Consider the following 20,119-nt stretch of genomic DNA (forward strand, 5'->3'; position numbering starts at 1 on the left):
AGCCCAGTTGATGTCTAAATAAAATTTGCAGCCTTATAATGTGAACACCCTGCTGTGAGAAAGGAAAGATTTACTACACTTTGGAAATAAAACCCTACGTTCTAAGATGAACTTGAACGAACAATCTATAAAACACTATAAAGAGACAGTACATACCAATAGAATAACAACTTGTCGTCTTCTTGTGCCCCCCACCCCCCCCTCGTTTCCACTCTTGCGGACATCATGCTGCTGGTTGTGTGTCGTTTCCACCAAAAGCCCAGTTGATGTCCAAATAAAAATTGCAGCCTTGTAATGTGAACACCCTGCTGTGAGAAAGGAAAGATTTACTACACTTTGGAAATAAAATCCTACGTTCTAAGACGAACTTGAACGAACAATCTTTAAAACACTATAAAGAGACAGTACATACCAATAGAATAACAACTTGTCGTCTTCTTGTTCCCCCCCCTCCCCCCCCCCCCCCAACCGCGTTTCCACTCTTGCGGACATCATGCTGCTGGTTGTGTGTCATTTCCACCAAAAGCCCAGTTGATGGGCAAATAAAAATTGCAGCCTTGTAATGTGAACACCCAGCTGTGAGAAAGGAAAGATTTATTACACTTTGGAAATAAAATCCTACATTCTAAGATGAACTTGAAAGAACAATCTTTAAAACACTATAAAGAGACAGTACATACCAATAGAATAACAACTTGTCGCCTTCTTGTTCCCCCCCCCTCCACCCCCCCGGCCGCGTTTCCACTCTTGCGGACATCATGCTGCTGGTTGTGCGTCATTTCCACCAAAAGCCCAGTTGATGGGCAAATAAAAATTGCAGCCTTGTAATGTGAACACCCTGCTGTGAGAAAGGAAAGATTTACTACACTTTGGAAATAAAATCCTACGTTCTAAGATGAACTTGAAAGAACAATCTTTGAAACACTATAATGAGACAGTACATACCAATAGAATAACAACTTGTCGTCTTCTTGAGCCCCCCACCCCCCCCACCCCCCTTCGTTTCCACTCTTGCGGACATCATGCTGCGGGTGGCGTGTCATTTCCACCAAAAGCCCAGTTGATGGGCAAATAAAAAATGCAGCCTTGTAATGTGAACACCCTGCTGTGAGAAAGGAAAGATTTACTACACTTTGGAAATAAAATCATACGTTCTAAGATGAACTTGAAAGAACAATCTTTATAACACTATAAAGAGACAGTACATACCAATAGAATAACAACTTGACGCCTTCTTGTTCCCTCCCCCCCCCCCCCCCCCCCCCCCCCCAAGCCACGTTTCCACTCTTGCGGACATCATGCTGCTGGTTGTGTGTCATTTCCACCAAAAGCCCAGTTGATGGGCAAATAAAAATTGCAGCCTTGTAATGTGAACACCCTGCTGTGAGAAAGGAAAGATTTACTACACTTTGGAAATAAAATCCTCCGTTCTAAGATGAACTTGAAAGAACAATCTTTAAACCACTATAAAGAGACAGTACATACCAATAGAATAACAACTTGTCGTCTTGTTGTGCCCCCCACCCCCCCCTCGATTCCACTCTTGCGGACATCATGCTGCGGGTGGCGTGTCATTTCCAACAAAAGCCCAGTTGATGGGCAAATAATAAATGCAGCGTTGTAATGTGGACACCCTGCTGTGAGAAAGGAAAGATTTACTACACTTTGGAAATAAAATCCTACGTTCTAAGATGAACTTGAAAGAACAATCTTTAAAACACTATAAAGAGACAGTACATACCTATAGAATAAAAACTTGTCGCCTTCTTGTTCCCCCCCCCCCCCACCAAGCCACGTTTTCACTCTTGCGGACATCATGCTGCTGGTTGTGTGTCGTTTCCACCAAAAGCCCAGTTGATGCGCAAATAAAAATTGCAGCCTTGTAATGTGAACACCCTGCTGTGAGAAAGGAAAGATTTACTACACTTTGGAAATAAAATCCTACGTTCTAAGATGAACTTGAAAGAACAATCTTTAAAACACTATAAAGAGACAGTACATACCAATAGAATAACAACTAGTCGTCTTGTTGTGCCCCCCACCCCCCCCTCGATTCCACTCTTGCGGACATCATGCTGCGGGTGGCGTGTCATTTCCACCAAAAGCCCAGTTGATGGGCAAATAAAAATTGCAGCCTTGTAATGTGAACACCCTGCTGTGAGAAAGGAAAGATTTACTACACTTTGGAAATAAAATCCTACGTTCTAAGATGAACTTGAAAGAACAATCTTTAAAACACTATAAAGAGACAGTACATACCAATAGAATAACAACTTGACGCCTTCTTGTTCCCTCCCCCCCCCCCCCCCCCCCCAAAGCCACGTTTCCACTCTTGCGGACATCATGCTGCTGGTTGTGTGTCATTTCCACCAAAAGCCCAGTTGATGCGCAAATAAAAATTGCAGCCTTGTAATGTGAACACCCTGCTGTGAGAAAGGAAAGATTTACTACACTTTGGAAATAAAATCCTACGTTCTAAGATGAACTTGAAAGAACAATCTTTAAAACACTATAAAAAGAGAGTACATACCAATAGAATAACAACTTGTCGTCTTCTTGTGCCCCCCACCCCCCCCTCGTTTCCACTCTTGCGGACATCATGCTGCTGGTTGTGTGTCGTTTCCACCAAAAGCCCAGTTGATGTCCAAATAAAAATTGCAGCCTTGTAATGTGAACACCCTGCTGTGAGAAAGGAAAGATTTACTACACTTTGGAAATAAAATCCTACGTTCTAAGATGAACTTGAACGAACAATCTTTAAAACACTATAAAGAGACAGTACATACCAATAGAATAACAACTTGTCGTCTTCTTGTTCCCCCCCCCCCCCCCCCCCCCCCCAGCCGCGTTTCCACTCTTGCGGACATCATGCTGCTGGTTGTGCGTCATTTCCACCAAAAGCCCAGTTGATGGGCAAATAAAAATTGCAGCCTTGTAATGTGAACACCCTGCTGTGAGAAAGGAAAGATTTACTACACTTTGGAAATAAAATCCTACGTTCTAAGATGAACTTGAAAGAACAATCTTTAAAACACTATAAAGAGACAGTACATACCAATAGAATAACAACTAGTCGTCTTGTTGTGCCCCCCACCCCCCCCTCGATTCCACTCTTGCGGACATCATGCTGCGGGTGGCGTGTCATTTCCACCAAAAGCCCAGTTGATGGGCAAATAAAAATTGCAGCCTTGTAATGTGAACACCCTGCTGTGAGAAAGGAAAGATTTACTACACTTTGGAAATAAAATCCTACGTTCTAAGATGAACTTGAAAGAACAATCTTTAAAACACTATAAAGAGACAGTACATACCAATAGAATAACAACTTGACGCCTTCTTGTTCCCTCCCCCCCCCCCCCCCCCCAAAGCCACGTTTCCACTCTTGCGGACATCATGCTGCTGGTTGTGTGTCATTTCCACCAAAAGCCCAGTTGATGGGCAAATAAAAATTGCAGCCTTGTAATGTGAACACCCTGCTGTGAGAAAGGAAAGATTTACTACACTTTGGAAATAAAATCCTACGTTCTAAGATGAACTTGAAAGAACAATCTTTTAAACACTATAAAGAGACAGTACATACCTATAGAATAACAACTTGACGCCTTCTTGTTCCCTCCCCCCCCCCCACCCCCCCAAAGCCACGTTTCCACTCTTGCGGACATCATGCTGCTGGTTGTGTGTCATTTCCACCAAAAGCCCAGTTGATGCGCAAATAAAAATTGCAGCCTTGTAATGTGAACACCCTGCTGTGAGAAAGGAAAGATTTACTACACTTTGGAAATAAAATCCTACGTTCTAAGATGAACTTGAAAGAACAATCTTTAAAACACTATAAAAAGAGAGTACATACCAATAGAATAACAACTTGTCGTCTTCTTGTGCCCCCCACCCCCCCCTCGTTTCCACTCTTGCGGACATCATGCTGCTGGTTGTGTGTCGTTTCCACCAAAAGCCCAGTTGATGTCCAAATAAAAATTGCAGCCTTGTAATGTGAACACCCTGCTGTGAGAAAGGAAAGATTTACTACACTTTGGAAATAAAATCCTACGTTCTAAGATGAACTTGAACGAACAATCTTTAAAACACTATAAAGAGACAGTACATACCAATAGAATAACAACTTGTCGTCTTCTTGTTCCCCCCCCCCCCCCCCCCCCCCAGCCACGTTTCCACTCTTGCGGACATCATGCTGCTGGTTGTGCGTCATTTCCACCAAAAGCCCAGTTGATGGGCAAATAAAAATTGCAGCCTTGTAATGTGAACACCCTGCTGTGAGAAAGGAAAGATTTACTACACTTTGGAAATAAAATCCTACGTTCTAAGATGAACTTGAAAGAACAATCTTTAAAACACTATAAAGAGACAGTACATACCAATAGAATAACAACTTGTCGCCTTCTTGTTCCCCCCCCCCCCCCCCCCCCCCCCCCCCCCTTCAGCAACGTTTCCACTCTTGCGGACATCATGCTGCTGGTTGTGTGTCATTTCCACCAAAAGCCCAGTTGATGGGCAAATAAAAATTGCAGCCTTGTAATGTGAACACCCTGCTGTGAGAAAGGAAAGATTTACTACACTTTGGAAATAAAATCCTCCGTTCTAAGATGAACTTGAAAGAACAATCTTTAAAACACTATAAAGAGACAGTACATACCAATAGAATAACAACTAGTCGTCTTGTTGTGCCCCCCACCCCCCCCTCGATAACACTCTTGCGGACATCATGCTGCGGGTGGCGTGTCATTTCCACCAAAAGCCCAGTTGATGGGCAAATAAAAAATGCAGCCTTGTAATGTGGACACCCTGCTGTGAGAAAGGAAAGATTTACTACACTTTGGAAATAAAATCCTACGTTCTAAGATGAACTTGAAAGAAAAATCTTTAAAACACTATAAAGAGACAGTACATACCAATAGAATAACAACTTGTCGCCTTCTTGTTCCCCACCCCCCCCCCCCCCACAGCCACGTTTCCACTCTTGCGGACATGATGCTGCTGGTTGTGTGTCATTTCCACCAAAAGCCCAGTTGATGGGCAAGTAAAAATTGCAGCCTTGTAATGTGAACACCCTGCTGTGAGAAAGGAAAGATTTACTACACTTTGGAAATAAAATCCTACGTTCTAAGATGAACTTGAAAGAACACTCTTTAAAACACTATAAAGAGACAGTACATACCAATAGAATAACAACTTGTCGCCTTGTTGTTGTTGTTCCCCCGCCCACAGCCACATTTTCACTCTTGCGGACATCATGCTGCTGGTTGTGTGTCGTTTCCACCAAAAGCCCAGTTGATGTCCAAATAAAAATTGCAGCCTTATAATGTGAACACCCTGCTGTGAGAAAGGAAAGATTTACTACACTTTGGAAATAAAATCCTACGTTCTAAGATGAACTTGAACGAACAATCTTTAAAACACTATAAAGAGACAGTACATACCAATAGAATAACAACTTGTCGTCTTCTTGTTCCCCCCCCCCCCCCCCCCAGCCACGTTTCCACTCTTGCGGACATCATGCTGCTGGTTGTGCGTCATTTCCACCAAAAGCCCAGTTGATGGACAAATAAAAATTGCAGCCTTGTAATGTGAACACCCTGCTGTGAGAAAGGAAAGATTTACTACACTTTGGAAATAAAATCCTACATTCTAAGATGAACTTGAAAGAACAATCTTTAAAACACTATAAAGAGACAGTACATACCAATAGAATAACAACTTGTCGCCTTCTTGTTCCCCCCCCCCCCCCCCCCCAGCCATGTTTCCACTCTTGCGGACATCATGCTGCTGGTTGTGTGTCATTTCCACCAAAAGCCCAGTTGATGGGCAAATAAAAATTGCAGCCTTGTAATGTGAACACCCTGCTGTGAGAAAGGAAAGATTTACTACACTTTGGAAATAAATTCCTCCGTTCTAAGATGAACTTGAAAGAACAATCTTTAAAACACTATAAAGAGACAGTACATACCAATAGAATAACAACTTGTCGTCTTCTTGTGCCCCCCACCCCCCCCCTCGTTTCCACTCTTGCGGACATCATGCTGCGGGTGGCGTGTCATTTCCACCAAAAGTCCAGTTGATGGGCAAATAAAAAATGCAGCCTTGTAATGTTGACACCCTGCTGTGAGAAAGGAAAGATTTACTACACTTTGGAAATAAAATCCTACGTTCTAAGATGAACTTGAAAGAAAAATCTTTAAAACACTATAAAGAGACAGTATATACCAATAGAATAACAACTTGTCGCCTTCTTGTTCCACCCCCCCCCCCCCCCAAGCCACGTTTCCACTCTTGCGGACATCATGCTGCTGGTTGTGTGTCATTTCCACCAAAAGCCCAGTTGATGGGCAAATAAAAATTGCAGCCTTGTAATGTGAACACCCTGCTGTGAGAAAGGAAAGATTTACTACACTTTGGAAATAAAATCCTACGTTCTAAGATGAACTTGAAAGAAAAATCTTTAAAACACTATAAAGAGACAGTATATACCAATAGAATAACAACTTGTCGCCTTCTTGTTCCACCCCCCCCCCCCCCCCCCCCAAGCCACGTTTCCACTCTTGCGGACATCATGCTGCTGGTTGTGTGTCGTTTCCACCAAAAGTCGAGTTGATGCGCAAATAAAAATTGCAGCCTTGTAATGTGAACACCCTGCTGTGAGAAAGGAAAGATTTACTACACTTTGGAAATAAAATCCTACGTTCTAAGATGAACTTGAAAGAACAACCTTTTAAACACTATAAAGAGACAGTACATACCAATAGAATAACAACTTGTCGACTTGTTGTCCCCCCCCCCCCCCCCCCCCCAGCCTCGTTTCCACTCTTGCGGACATCATGCTGCTGGTTGTGTGTCATTTCTACCAAAAGCCCAGTTGATGGGCAAATAAAAATTGCAGCCTTGTAATGTGAACACCCTGCTGTGAGAAAGGAAAGATTTACTACACTTTGGAAATAAAATCCTACGTTCTAAGATGAACTTGAAAGAACAATCTTTAAAACACTATAAAGAGACAGTACATACCAATAGAATATCAACTTGTCGTCTTCTTGTGCCCCCCACCCCCCCCTCGTTACCACTCTTGCGGACATCATGCTGCTGGTGGCGTGTCATTTCCACCAAAAGCCCAGTTGATGGGCAAATAAAAATTGCAGCCTTGTAATGTGAACACCCTGCTGTGAGAAAGGAAAGATTTACTACACTTTGGAAATAAAATCCTCCGTTCTAAGATGAACTTGAAAGAACAATCTTTAAAACACTATAAAGAGACAGTACATACCAATAGAATAACAACTTGTCGCCTTGTTGTTCCCCCCCCCCCCCAGCCTCGTTTCCACTCTTGCGGACATCATGCTGCTGGTTGTGTGTCATTTCTACCAAAATTCCAGTTGATGGGCTAATAAAAATTGCAGCCTTGTAATGTGAACACCCTGCTGTGAGAAAGGAAAGATTTACTACACTTTGGAAATAAAATCCTACGTTCTAAGATGAACTTGAAAGAACAATCTTTAAAACACTATAAGGAGACAGTACATACCAATAGAATATCAACTTGTCGTCTTCTTGTGCCTCCCACCCCCCCCCCCCCCCCGTTTCCACTCTTGCGGACATCATGCTGCTGGTGGCGTGTCATTTCCACCAAAAGCCCAGTTGATGGGCAAATAAAAATTGCAGCCTTGTAATGTGAACACCCTGCTGTGAGAAAGGAAAGATTTACTACACTTTGGAAATAAAATCCTCCGTTCTAAGATGAACTTGAAAGAACAATCTTTAAAACACTATAAAGAGACAGTACATACCAATAGAATAACAATTTGTCGCCTTCTTGTCTCTTCCCCCCCCCCCCCCCCACCCCAACCACCACCACCCAGCCACGTTTCCACTCTTGCGGACATCATGCTGCTGGTTGTGTGTCGTTTCCACCAAAAGCCCAGTTGATGTCCAAATAAAAATTGCAGCCTTGTAATGTGAACACCCTGCTGTGAGAAAGGAAAGATTTACTACACTTTGGAAATAAAATCCTACATTCTAAGATGAACTTGAAAGAACAATCTTTAAAACACTATAAAGAGACAGTACATACCAATAGAATAACAACTTGTCGCCTTCTTGTTCCCCCCCCCCCCCCCCCCCCCCCCCCCCCCCCAGCCATGTTTCCACTCTTGCGGACATCATGCTGCTGGTTGTGTGTCATTTCCAACAAAAGCCCAGTTGATGGGCAAATAAAAATTGCAGCCTTGTAATGTGAACACCCTGCTGTGAGAAAGGAAAGATTTACTACACTTTGGAAATAAATTCCTCCGTTCTAAGATGAACTTGAAAGAACAATCTTTAAAACACTATAAAGAGACAGTACATACCAATAGAATAACAACTTGTCGTCTTCTTGTGCCCCCCACCCCCCCCCTCGTTTCCACTCTTGCGGACATCATGCTGCGGGTGGCGTGTCATTTCCACCAAAAGTCCAGTTGATGGGCAAATAAAAATTGCAGCCTTGTAATGTGAACACCCTGCTGTGAGAAAGGAAAGATTTACTACACTTTGGAAATAAAATCCTACGTTCTAAGATGAACTTGAAAGAACAACCTTTAAAACACTATAAAGAGACAGTACATACCAATAGAATAACAACTTGTCGTCTTCTTGTTCCCCCCCCCCCCCCCCCCCCCCCCAGCCGCGTTTCCACGCTTGCGGACATCATGCTGCTGGTTGTGTGTCATTTCCACCAAAAGCCCAGTTGATGGGCAAATAAAAATTGCAGCCTTGTAATGTGAACACCCTGCTGTGAGAAAGGAAAGATTTACTACACTTTGGAAATAAAATCCTACGTTCTAAGATGAACTTGAACGAACAATCTTTAAAACACTATAAAGAGACAGTACATACCAATAGAATAACAACTTGTCGTCTTCTTGTTCCCCCCCCCCCCCCCAGCCGCGTTTCCAATCTTGCGGACATCATGCTGCTGGTTGTGTGTCATTTCCACCAAAAGCCCAGTTGATGGGCAAATAAAAATTGCAGCCTTGTAATGTGAACACCCTGCTGTGAGAAAGGAAAGATTTATTACACTTTGGAAATAAAATCCTACGTTCTAAGATGAACTTGAAAGAACAATCTTTAAAACACTATAAAGAGACAGTACATACCAATAGAATAACAACTTGTCGCCTTCTTGTTCCCCCCCCCCCCCCCCCCCCCAGCCCCGTTTCCACTCTTGCGGACATCATGCTGCTGGTTGTGTGTCATTTCCACCAAAAGCCCAGTTGATGGGCAAATAAAAATTGCAGCCTTGTAATGTGAACACCCTGCTGTGAGAAAGGAAAGATTTACTACACTTTGGAAATAAAATCCTACGTTCTAAGATGAACTTGAAAGAACAATCTTTAAAACACTATAAAGAGACAGTACATACCAATAGAATAACAACTTGTCGCCTTCTTGTTCCCCCCCCCCCCCCCCCCCCCCCAGCAACGTTTCCACTCTTGCGGACATCATGCTGCTGGTTGTGTGTCATTTCCACCAAAAGCCCAGTTGATGGGCAAATAAAAATTGCAGCCTTGTAATGTGAACACCCTGCTGTGAGAAAGGAAAGATTTACTACAATTTGGAAATAAAATCCTACGTTCTAAGATGAACTTGAAAGAACAATCTTTAAAACACTATAAAGAGACAGTACATACCAATAGAATAACAACTTGTCGCCTTCTTGTTCCCCCCCCCCCCCCCCCCCGCCCCCCCCCAGCCATGTTTCCACTCTTGCGGACATCATGCTGCTGGTTGTGTGTCATTTCCACCAAAAGCCCAGTTGATGGGCAAATAAAAATTGCAGCCTTGTAATGTGAACACCCTGCTGTGAGAAAGGAAAGATTTACTACACTTTGGAAATAAAATCCTCCGTTCTAAGATGAACTTGAAAGAACAATCTTTAAAACACTATAAAGAGTCAGTACATACCAATAGAATAACAACTTGTCGTCTTCTTGTGCCCCCCCCCCCCCCCCGTTGCCACTCTTGCGGACATCATGCTGCGGGTGGCGTGTCATTTCCACCAAAAGCCCAGTTGATGGGCAAATAAAAAATGCAGCCTTGTAATGTGGACACCCTGCTGTGAGAAAGGAAAGATTTACTACACTTTGGAAATAAAATCCTACGTTCTAAGATGAACTTGAAAGAACAATCTTTAAAACACTATAAAGAGACAGTACATACCAATAGAATAACAACTTGTCATCTTCTTGTGCCCCCCACCCCCCCCTCGTTTCCACTCTTGCGGACATCATGCTGCTGGTGGCGTGTCATTTCCACCAAAAGCCCAGTTGATGGGCAAATAAAAGTTGCAGCCTTGTAATGTGAACACCCTGCTGTGAGAAAGGAAAGATTTACTACACTTTGGAAATAAAATCCTACGTTCTAAGATGAACTTGAAAGAACAATCTTTAAAACACTATAAAGAGACAGTACATACCAATAGAATAACAACTTGTCATCTTCTTGTGCCCCCCACCCCCCCCTCGTTTCCACTCTTGCGGACATCATGCTGCGGGTGGCGTGTCATTTCCACCAAAAGCCCAGTTGATGGGCAAATAAAAAATGCAGCCTTGTAATGTGGACACCCTGCTGTGAGAAAGGAAAGATTTACTACACTTTGGAAATAAAATCCTACGTTCTAAGATGAACTTGAAAGAACAATCTTTAAAACACTATAAAGAGACAGTACATACCAATAGAATAACAACTTGTCACCTTCTTGTTCCCCCCCCCCCCCCCCCCCCCCCCCCCCCCCAGCCATGTTTCCACTCTTGCGGACATCATGCTGCTGGTTGTGTGTCATTTCCACCAAAAGCCCAGTTGATGGGCAAATAAAAATTGCAGCCTTGTAATGTGAACACCCTGCTGTGAGAAAGGAAAGATTTACTACACTTTGGAAATAAAATCCTCCGTTCTAAGATGAACTTGAAAGAACAATCTTTAAAACACTATAAAGAGGCAGTACATACCAATAGAATAACAACTTGTCGTCTTCTTGTGCCCCCCACCCCCCCCCCTCGTTTCCACTCTTGCGGACATCATGCTGCGGGTGGCGTGTCATTTCCACCAAAAGCCCAGTTGATGGGCAAATAAAAACTGCAGCCTTGTAATGTGGACACCCTGCTGTGAGAAAGGAAAGATTTACTACACTTTGGAAATAAAATCCTACGTTCTAAGATGAACTTGAAAGAAAAATCTTTAAAACACTATAAAGAGACAGTATATACCAATAGAATAACAACTTGTCGCCTTCTTGTTCCTCCCCCCCCCCCCCCCCCCAAGCCACGTTTCCACTCTTGCGGACATCATGCTGCTGGTTGTGTGTCGTTTCCACCAAAAGTCAAGTTGATGCGCAAATAAGAATTGCAGCCTTGTAATGTGAACACCCTGCTGTGAGAAAGGAAAGATTTACTACAGTTTGGAAATAAAATCCTACGTTCTAAGATGAACTTGAAAGAACAATCATTAAAACACTATAAAGAGACAGTACATACCAATTGAATAACAACTTGTCGCCTTGTTGTTCCCCCCCCCCCCCCCCCCCCCCCCCCCAGACTCGTTTCCACTCTTGCGGACATCATGCTGCTGGTGGCGTGTCATTTCCACCAAAAGCCCAGTTGATGGGCAAATAAAAATTGCAGCCTTGTAATGTGAACAGACTGCTGTGAGAAAGGAAAGATTTACTACACTTTGGAAATAAAATCCTCCGTTCTAAGATGAACTTGAAAGAACAATCTTTAAAACACTATAAAGAGACAGTACATACCAATAGAATAACAATTTGTCGCCTTCTTGTCCCTTCCCCCCCCCCCCCCCCCCCTCCCCCCACCACCACCACCCACCAGCACCACCCAGCCACGTTTCCACTCTTGCGGACATCATGCTGCTGGTTGTGTGTCGTTTCCACCAAAAGCCCAGTTGATGGGCAAATAAAAATTGCAGCCTTGTAATGTGAACACCCTGCTGTGAGAAAGGAAAGATTTACTACACTTTGGAAATAAAATCCTACGTTCTAAGATGAACTTGAAAGAACAATCATTAAAACACTATAAAGAGACAGTACATACCAATAGAATAACAACTTGTCGTCTTCTTGTGCCCCCCACCCCCCCCCCCCCTTCGTTTCCACTCTTGCGGACATCATGCTGCGGGTGGCGTGTCATTTCCACCAAAAGCCCAGTTGATGGGCAAATAAAAAATGCAGCCTTGTAATGTGGACACCCTGCTGTGAGAAAGGAAAGATTTACTACACTTTGGAAATAAAATCCTACGTTCTAAGATGAACTTGAAAGAACAATCTTTAAAACACTATAAAGAGACAGTACATACCAATAGAATAACAACTTGTCGTCTTGTTGTGCCCGCCACACCCCCCTCGATTCCACTCTTGCGGACATCGTGCTGCGGGTGGCGTGTCATTTCCAACAAAAGCCCAGTTGATGGGCAAATAAAAAATGCAGCGTTGTAATGTGGACACCCTGCTGTGAGAAAGGAAAGATTTACTACACTTTGGAAATAAAATCCTACGTTCTAAGATGAACTTGAAAGAACAATCTTTAAAACACTATAAAGAGACAGTACATACCAATAGAATAACAATTTGTCGCCTTCTTGTCCCTTCCCCCCCCCCCCCCCCTCCCCCCACCGCCACCACCCACCAGCACCACCCAGCCACATTTCCACTCTTGCGGACATCATGCTGCTGGTTGTGTGTCGTTTCCACCAAAAGCCCAGTTGATGTCTAAATAAAATTTGCAGCCTTATAATGTGAACACCCTGCTGTGAGAAAGGAAAGATTTACTACACTTTGGAAATAAAACCCTACGTTCTAAGATGAACTTGAACGAACAATCTTTAAAACACTATAAAGAGACAGTACATACCAATAGAATAACAACTTGTCGTCTTCTTGTGCCCCCCACCCCCCCTCGTTTCCACTCTTGCGGACATCATGCTGCTGGTTGTGTGTCGTTTCCACCAAAAGCCCAGTTGATGTCCAAATAAAATTGCAGCCTTGTAATGTGAACACCCTGCTGTGAGAAAGGAAAGATTTACTACACTTTGGAAATAAAATCCTACGTTCTAAGATGAACTTGAACGAACAATCTTTAAAACACTATAAAGAGACAGTACATACCAATAGAATAACAACTTGTCGTCTTCTTGTTCCCCCCCCTCCCCCCCCCCCCCCCCCCCTCCGCAGCCGCGTTTCCACTCTTGCGGACATCATGCTGCTGGTTGTGTGTCATTTCCACCAAAAGCCCAGTTGATGGGCAAATAAAAATTGCAGCCTTGTAATGTGAACACCCTGCTGTGAGAAAGGAAAGATTTACTACACTTTGGAAATAAAATCCTACGTTCTAAGATGAACTTGAAAGAACAATCTTTAAAACACTATAAAGAGACAGTACATACCAATAGAATAACAACTTGTCGCCTTCTTGTTCCCCCCCCCTCCACCCCCCCGGCCGCGTTTCCACTCTTGCGGACATCATGCTGCTGGTTGTGCGTCATTTCCACCAAAAGCCCAGTTGATGGGCAAATAAAAATTGCAGCCTTGTAATGTGAACACCCTGCTGTGAGAAAGGAAAGATTTACTACACTTTGGAAATAAAATCCTACGTTCTAAGATGAACTTGAAAGAACAATCTTTAAAACACTATAAAGAGACAGTACATACCAATAGAATAACAACTTGTCGCCTTCTTGTTCCCCCCCCCCCCCCCCCCACCAAAGCCACGTTTCCACTCTTGCGGACATCATGCTGCTGGTTGTGTGTCATTTCCACCAAAAGCCCAGTTGATGGGCAAATAAAAATTGCAGCCTTGTAATGTGAACACCCTGCTGTGAGAAAGGAAAGATTTACTACACTTTGGAAATAAAATCCTCCGTTCTAAGATGAACTTGAAAGAACAATCTTTAAAACACTATAAAGAGACAGTACATACCAATAGAATAACAACTTGTCGTCTTGTTGTGCCCCCCACCCCCCCCTCGATTCCACTCTTGCGGACATCATGCTGCGGGTGGCGTGTCATTTCCAACAAAAGCCCAGTTGATGGGCAAATAATAAATGCAGCGTTGTAATGTGGACACCCTGCTGTGAGAAAGGAAAGATTTACTACACTTTGGAAATAAAATCCTACGTTCTAAGATGAACTTGAAAGAACAATCTTTAAAACACTATAAAGAGACAGTACATACCTATAGAATAAAAACTTGTCGCCTTCTTCTTCCCCCCCCCCCCCCAAGCCACGTTTTCACTCTTGCGGACATCATGCTGCTGGTTGTGTGTCGTTTCCACCAAAAGTCGAGTTGATGCGCAAATAAAAATTGCAGCCTTGTAATGTGAACACCCTGCTGTGAGAAAGGAAAGATTTACTACACTTTGGAAATAAAATCCTACGTTCTAAGATGAACTTGAAAGAACAATCTTTAAAACACTATAAAAAGAGAGTACATACCAATAGAATAACAACTTGTCGTCTTCTTGTGCCCCCCACCCCCCCCCTCGTTTCCACTCTTGCGGACATCATGCTGCTGGTTGTGTGTCGTTTCCACCAAAAGCCCAGTTGATGTCCAAATAAAAATTGCAGCCTTGTAATGTGAACACCCTGCTGTGAGAAAGGAAAGATTTACTACACTTTGGAAATAAAATCCTACGTTCTAAGATGAACTTGAACGAACAATCTTTAAAACACTATAAAGAGACAGTACATACCAATAGAATAACAACTTGTCGTCTTCTTGTTCCCCCCCCCCCCCCCCCCAGCCGCGTTTCCACTCTTGCGGACATCATGCTGCTGGTTGTGCGTCATTTCCATCAAAAGCCCAGTTGATGGGCAAATAAAAATTGCAGCCTTGTAATGTGAACACCCTGCTGTGAGAAAGGAAAGATTTACTACACTTTGGAAATAAAATCCTACGTTCTAAGATGAACTTGAAAGAACAATCTTTAAAACACTATAAAGAGACAGTACATACCAATAGAATAACAACTTGTCGCCTTCTTGTTCCCCCCCCCCCCCCCCCCCCCCTTCAGCAACGTTTCCACTCTTGCGGACATCATGCTGCTGGTTGTGTGTCATTTCCACCAAAAGCCCAGTTGATGGGCAAATAAAAATTGCAGCCTTGTAATGTGAACACCCTGCTGTGAGAAAGGAAAGATTTACTACACTTTGGAAATAAAATCCTCCGTTCTAAGATGAACTTGAAAGAACAATCTTTAAAACACTATAAAGAGACAGTACATACCAATAGAATAACAACTAGTCGTCTTGTTGTGCCCCCCACCCCCCCCTCGATTCCACTCTTGCGGACATCATGCTGCGGGTGGCGTGTCATTTCCACCAAAAGCCCAGTTGATGGGCAAATAAAAAATGCAGCCTTGTAATGTGGACACCCTGCTGTGAGAAAGGAAAGATTTACTACACTTTGGAAATAAAATCCTACGTTCTAAGATGAACTTGAAAGAAAAATCTTTAAAACACTATAAAGAGACAGTACATACCAATAGAATAACAACTTGTCGCCTTCTTGTTCCCCCCCCCCCTCCCCCCCCACAGCCACGTTTCCACTCTTGCGGACATCATGCTGCTGGTTGTGTGTCATTTCCACCAAAAGCCCAGTTGATGGGCAAGTAAAAATTGCAGCCTTGTAATGTGAACACCCTGCTGTGAGAAAGGAAAGATTTACTACACTTTGGAAATAAAATCCTACGTTCTAAGATGAACTTGAAAGAACAATCTTTAAAACACTATAAAGAGACAGTACATACCAATAGAATAACAACTTGTCGCCTTGTTGTTGTTGTTCCCCCGCCCACAGCCACATTTTCACTCTTGCGGACATCATGCTGCTGGTTTTGTGTAATTTCCACAAAAAGCCCAGTTGATGGGCAAATAAAAATTGCAGCCTTGTAATGTGAACACCCTGCTGTGAGAAAGGAAAGATTTACTACACTTTGGAAATAAAATCCTACGTTCTAAGATGAACTTGAAAGAACAATCTTTAAAACACTATAAAGAGACAGTACATACCAATAGAATAACAACTTGTCGCCTTGTTGTTCCCCCCCCCCCCCCCCCCCTCAGCCACGTTTCCACTCTTGCGGACATCATGCTGCTGGTTGTGTGTCATTTCCACCAAAAGCCCAGTTGATGGGCAAATAAAAATTGCAGCCTTGTAATGAGAACACCCTGCTGTGAGAAAGGAAAGATTTACTACACTTTGGAAATAAAATCCTACGTTCTAAGATGAACTTGAAAGAACAATCTTTAAAACACTATAAAGAGACAGTACATACCAATAGAATATCAACTTGTCGTCTTCTTGTGCCCCCCACCCCCCCCTCGTTTCCACTCTTGCGGACATCATGCTGCTGGTGGCGTGTCATTTCCACCAAAAGCCCAGTTGATGGGCAAATAAAAATTGCAGCCTTGTAATGTGAACACCCTGCTGTGAGAAAGGAAAGATTTACTACACTTTGGAAATAAAATCCTCCGTTCTAAGATGAACTTGAAAGAACAATCTTTAAAACACTATAAAGAGACAGTACATACCAATAGAATAACAACTTGCCGCCTTCTTGTTCCCCCCCCCCCCCCACCCCCACCCCCCCAGTCACGTTTCCACTCTTGCGGACATCATGCTGCTGGTTGTGTGTCATTTCCACCAAAAGCCCAGTTGATGGGCAAATAAAAATTGCAGCCTTGTAATGTGAACACCCTGCTGTGAGAAAGGAAAGATTTACTACACTTTGGAAATAAAATCCTACGTTCTAAGATGAACTTGAAAGAACAATCTTTAAAACACTATAAAGAGACAGTACATACCAATAGAATAACAACTTGTCGTCTTCTTGTGCCCCCCACCCCCCCCTCGATTCCACTCTTGCGGACATCATGCTGCGGGTGGCGTGTCATTTCCAACAAAAGCCCAGTTGATGGGCAAATAATAAATGCAGCGTTGTAATGTGGACACCCTGCTGTGAGAAAGGAAAGATTTACTACACTTTGGAAATAAAATCCTACGTTCTAAGATGAACTTGAAAGAACAATCTTTAAAACACTATAAAGAGACAGTACATACCTATAGAATAAAAACTTGTCGCCTTCTTGTTCCCCCCCCCCCCCCAAGCCACGTTTTCACTCTTGCGGACATCATGCTGCTGGTTGTGTGTCGTTTCCACCAAAAGTCGAGTTGATGCGCAAATAAAAATTGCAGCCTTGTAATGTGAACACCCTGCTGTGAGAAAGGAAAGATTTACTACACTTTGGAAATAAAATCCTACGTTCTAAGATGAACTTGAAAGAACAATCTTTAAAACACTATAAAAAGAGAGTACATACCAATAGAATAACAACTAGTCGTCTTCTTGTGCCCCCCACCCCCCCCTCGTTTCCACTCTTGCGGACATCATGCTGCTGGTTGTGTGTCGTTTCCACCAAAAGCCCAGTTGATGTCCAAATAAAAATTGCAGCCTTGTAATGTGAACACCCTGCTGTGAGAAAGGAAAGATTTACTACACTTTGGAAATAAAATCCTACGTTCTAAGATGAACTTGAACGAACAATCTTTAAAACACTATAAAGAGACAGTACATACCAATAGAATAACAACTTGTCGTCTTCTTGTTCCCCCCCCCCCCCCCCCAGCCGCGTTTCCACTCTTGCGGACATCATGCTGCTGGTTGTGCGTCATTTCCACCAAAAGCCCAGTTGATGGGCAAATAAAAATTGCAGCCTTGTAATGTGAACACCCTGCTGTGAGAAAGGAAAGATTTACTACACTTTGGAAATAAAATCCTACGTTCTAAGATGAACTTGAAAGAACAATCTTTAAAACACTATAAAGAGACAGTACATACCAATAGAATAACAACTTGTCGCCTTGTTGTTGTTGTTCCCCCGCCCACAGCCACATTTTCACTCTTGCGGACATCATGCTGCTGGTTTTGTGTAATTTCCACAAAAAGCCCAGTTGATGGGCAAATAAAAATTGCAGCCTTGTAATGTGAACACCCTGCTGTGAGAAAGGAAAGATTTACTACACTTTGGAAATAAAATCCTACGTTCTAAGATGAACTTGAAAGAACAATCTTTAAAACACTATAAAGAGACAGTACATACCAATAGAATAACAACTTGTCGCCTTGTTGTTCCCCCCCCCCCCCTCAGCCACGTTTCCACTCTTGCGGACATCATGCTGCTGGTGGCGTGTCATTTCCACCAAAAGCCCAGTTGATGGGCAAATAAAAATTGCAGCCTTGTAATGTGAACACCCTGCTGTGAGAAAGGAAAGATTTACTACACTTTGGAAATAAAATTCTCCGTTCTAAGATGAACTTGAAAGAACAATCTTTAAAACACTATAAAGAGACAGTACATACCAATAGAATAACAACTTGCCGCCTTCTTGTTCCCCCCCCCCCCCCCACCCCCACACCCCCAGTCACGTTTCACTCTTGCGGACATCATGCTGCTGGTTGTGTGTCATTTCCACCAAAAGCCCAGTTGATGGGCAAATAAAAATTGCAGCCTTGTAATGTGAACACCCTGCTGTGAGAAAGGAAAGATTTACTACACTTTGGAAATAAAATCCTACGTTCTAAGATGAACTTGAAAGAACAATCTTTAAAACACTATAAAGAGACAGTACATACCAATAGAATATCAACTTGTCGTCTTCTTGTGCCCCCCACACCCGCCTCGTTTCCACTCTTGCGGACATCATGCTGCTGGTGGCGTGTCATTTCCACCAAAAGCCAAGTTGATGGGCAAATAAAAAATGCAGCGTTGTAATGTGGACACCCTGCTGTGAGAAAGGAAAGATTTACTACACTTTGGAAATAAAATCCTACGTTCTAAGATGAACTTGAAAGAACAATCTTTAAAACACAATAAAGAGACAGTACATACCAATAGAATAAAAACTTGTCGCCTTCTTGTTCCCCCCCCCCCCCCCCAAGCAACGTTTCCACTCTTGCGGACATCATGCTGCTGGTTGTGTGTCGTTTCCACCAAAAGTCAAGTTGATGCGCAAATAAAAATTGCAGCCTTGTAATGTGAACACCCTGCTGTGAGAAAGGAAAGATTTACTACACTTTGGAAATAAAATCCTCCGTTCTAAGATGAACTTGAAAGAACAATCTTTAAAACACTATAAAGAGACAGTACATACCAATAGAATAACAACTTGTCGTCTTGTTGTGCCCCCCACCCCCCCCTCGATTCCACTCTTGCGGACATCATGCTGCGGGTGGCGTGTCATTTCCAACAAAAGCCCAGTTGATGGGCAAATAAAAAATGCAGCGTTGTAATGTGGACACCCTGCTGTGAGAAAGGAAAGATTTACTACACTTTGGAAATAAAATCCTACGTTCTAAGATGAACTTGAAAGAACAATCTTTAAAACACTATAAAGAGACAGTACATACCAATAGAATAAAAACTTGTCGCCTTCTTGTCCCCCCCCCCCCCCCCCCCCCCCCCAAGCCACGTTTCCACTCTTGCGGGCATCATGCTGCTGGTTGTGTGTCGTTTCCACCAAAAGTCGAGTTGATGCGCAAATAAAAATTGCAGCCTTGTAATGTGAACACCCTGCTGTGAGAATGGAAAGATTTACTACACTTTGGAAATAAAATCCTACGTTCTAAGATGAACTTGAAATAACAATCTTTAAAACACTATAAACAAACAGTACATACCAATAGAATAACAATTTGTCGCCTTCTTGTCCCTCCCCCCCCCCCCCCACCCCCCACCACCACCACCAAGCCACGTTTCCACTCTTGCGGACATCATGCTGCTGGTTGTGTGTCGTTTCCACCAAAAGCCCAGTTGATGTCCAAATAAAAATTGCAGCCTTGTAATGTGAACACCCTGCTGTGAGAAAGGAAAGATTTACTACACTTTGGAAATAAAATCCTACGTTCTAAGATGAACTTGAACGAACAATCTTTAAAACATTATAAAGAGACAGTACATACCAATAGAATAACAACTTGTCGTCTTCTTGTTCCCCCCCCCCCCCCCAGCCGCGTTTCCACTCTTGCGGACATCATGCTGCTGGTTGTGTGTCATTTCCACCAAAAGCC

The sequence above is a fragment of the Schistocerca cancellata genome, chromosome 12 (assembly GCF_023864275.1).
Source record: "Schistocerca cancellata isolate TAMUIC-IGC-003103 chromosome 12, iqSchCanc2.1, whole genome shotgun sequence".
In the NCBI taxonomy this organism is placed as follows: domain Eukaryota; kingdom Metazoa; phylum Arthropoda; class Insecta; order Orthoptera; family Acrididae; genus Schistocerca; species Schistocerca cancellata.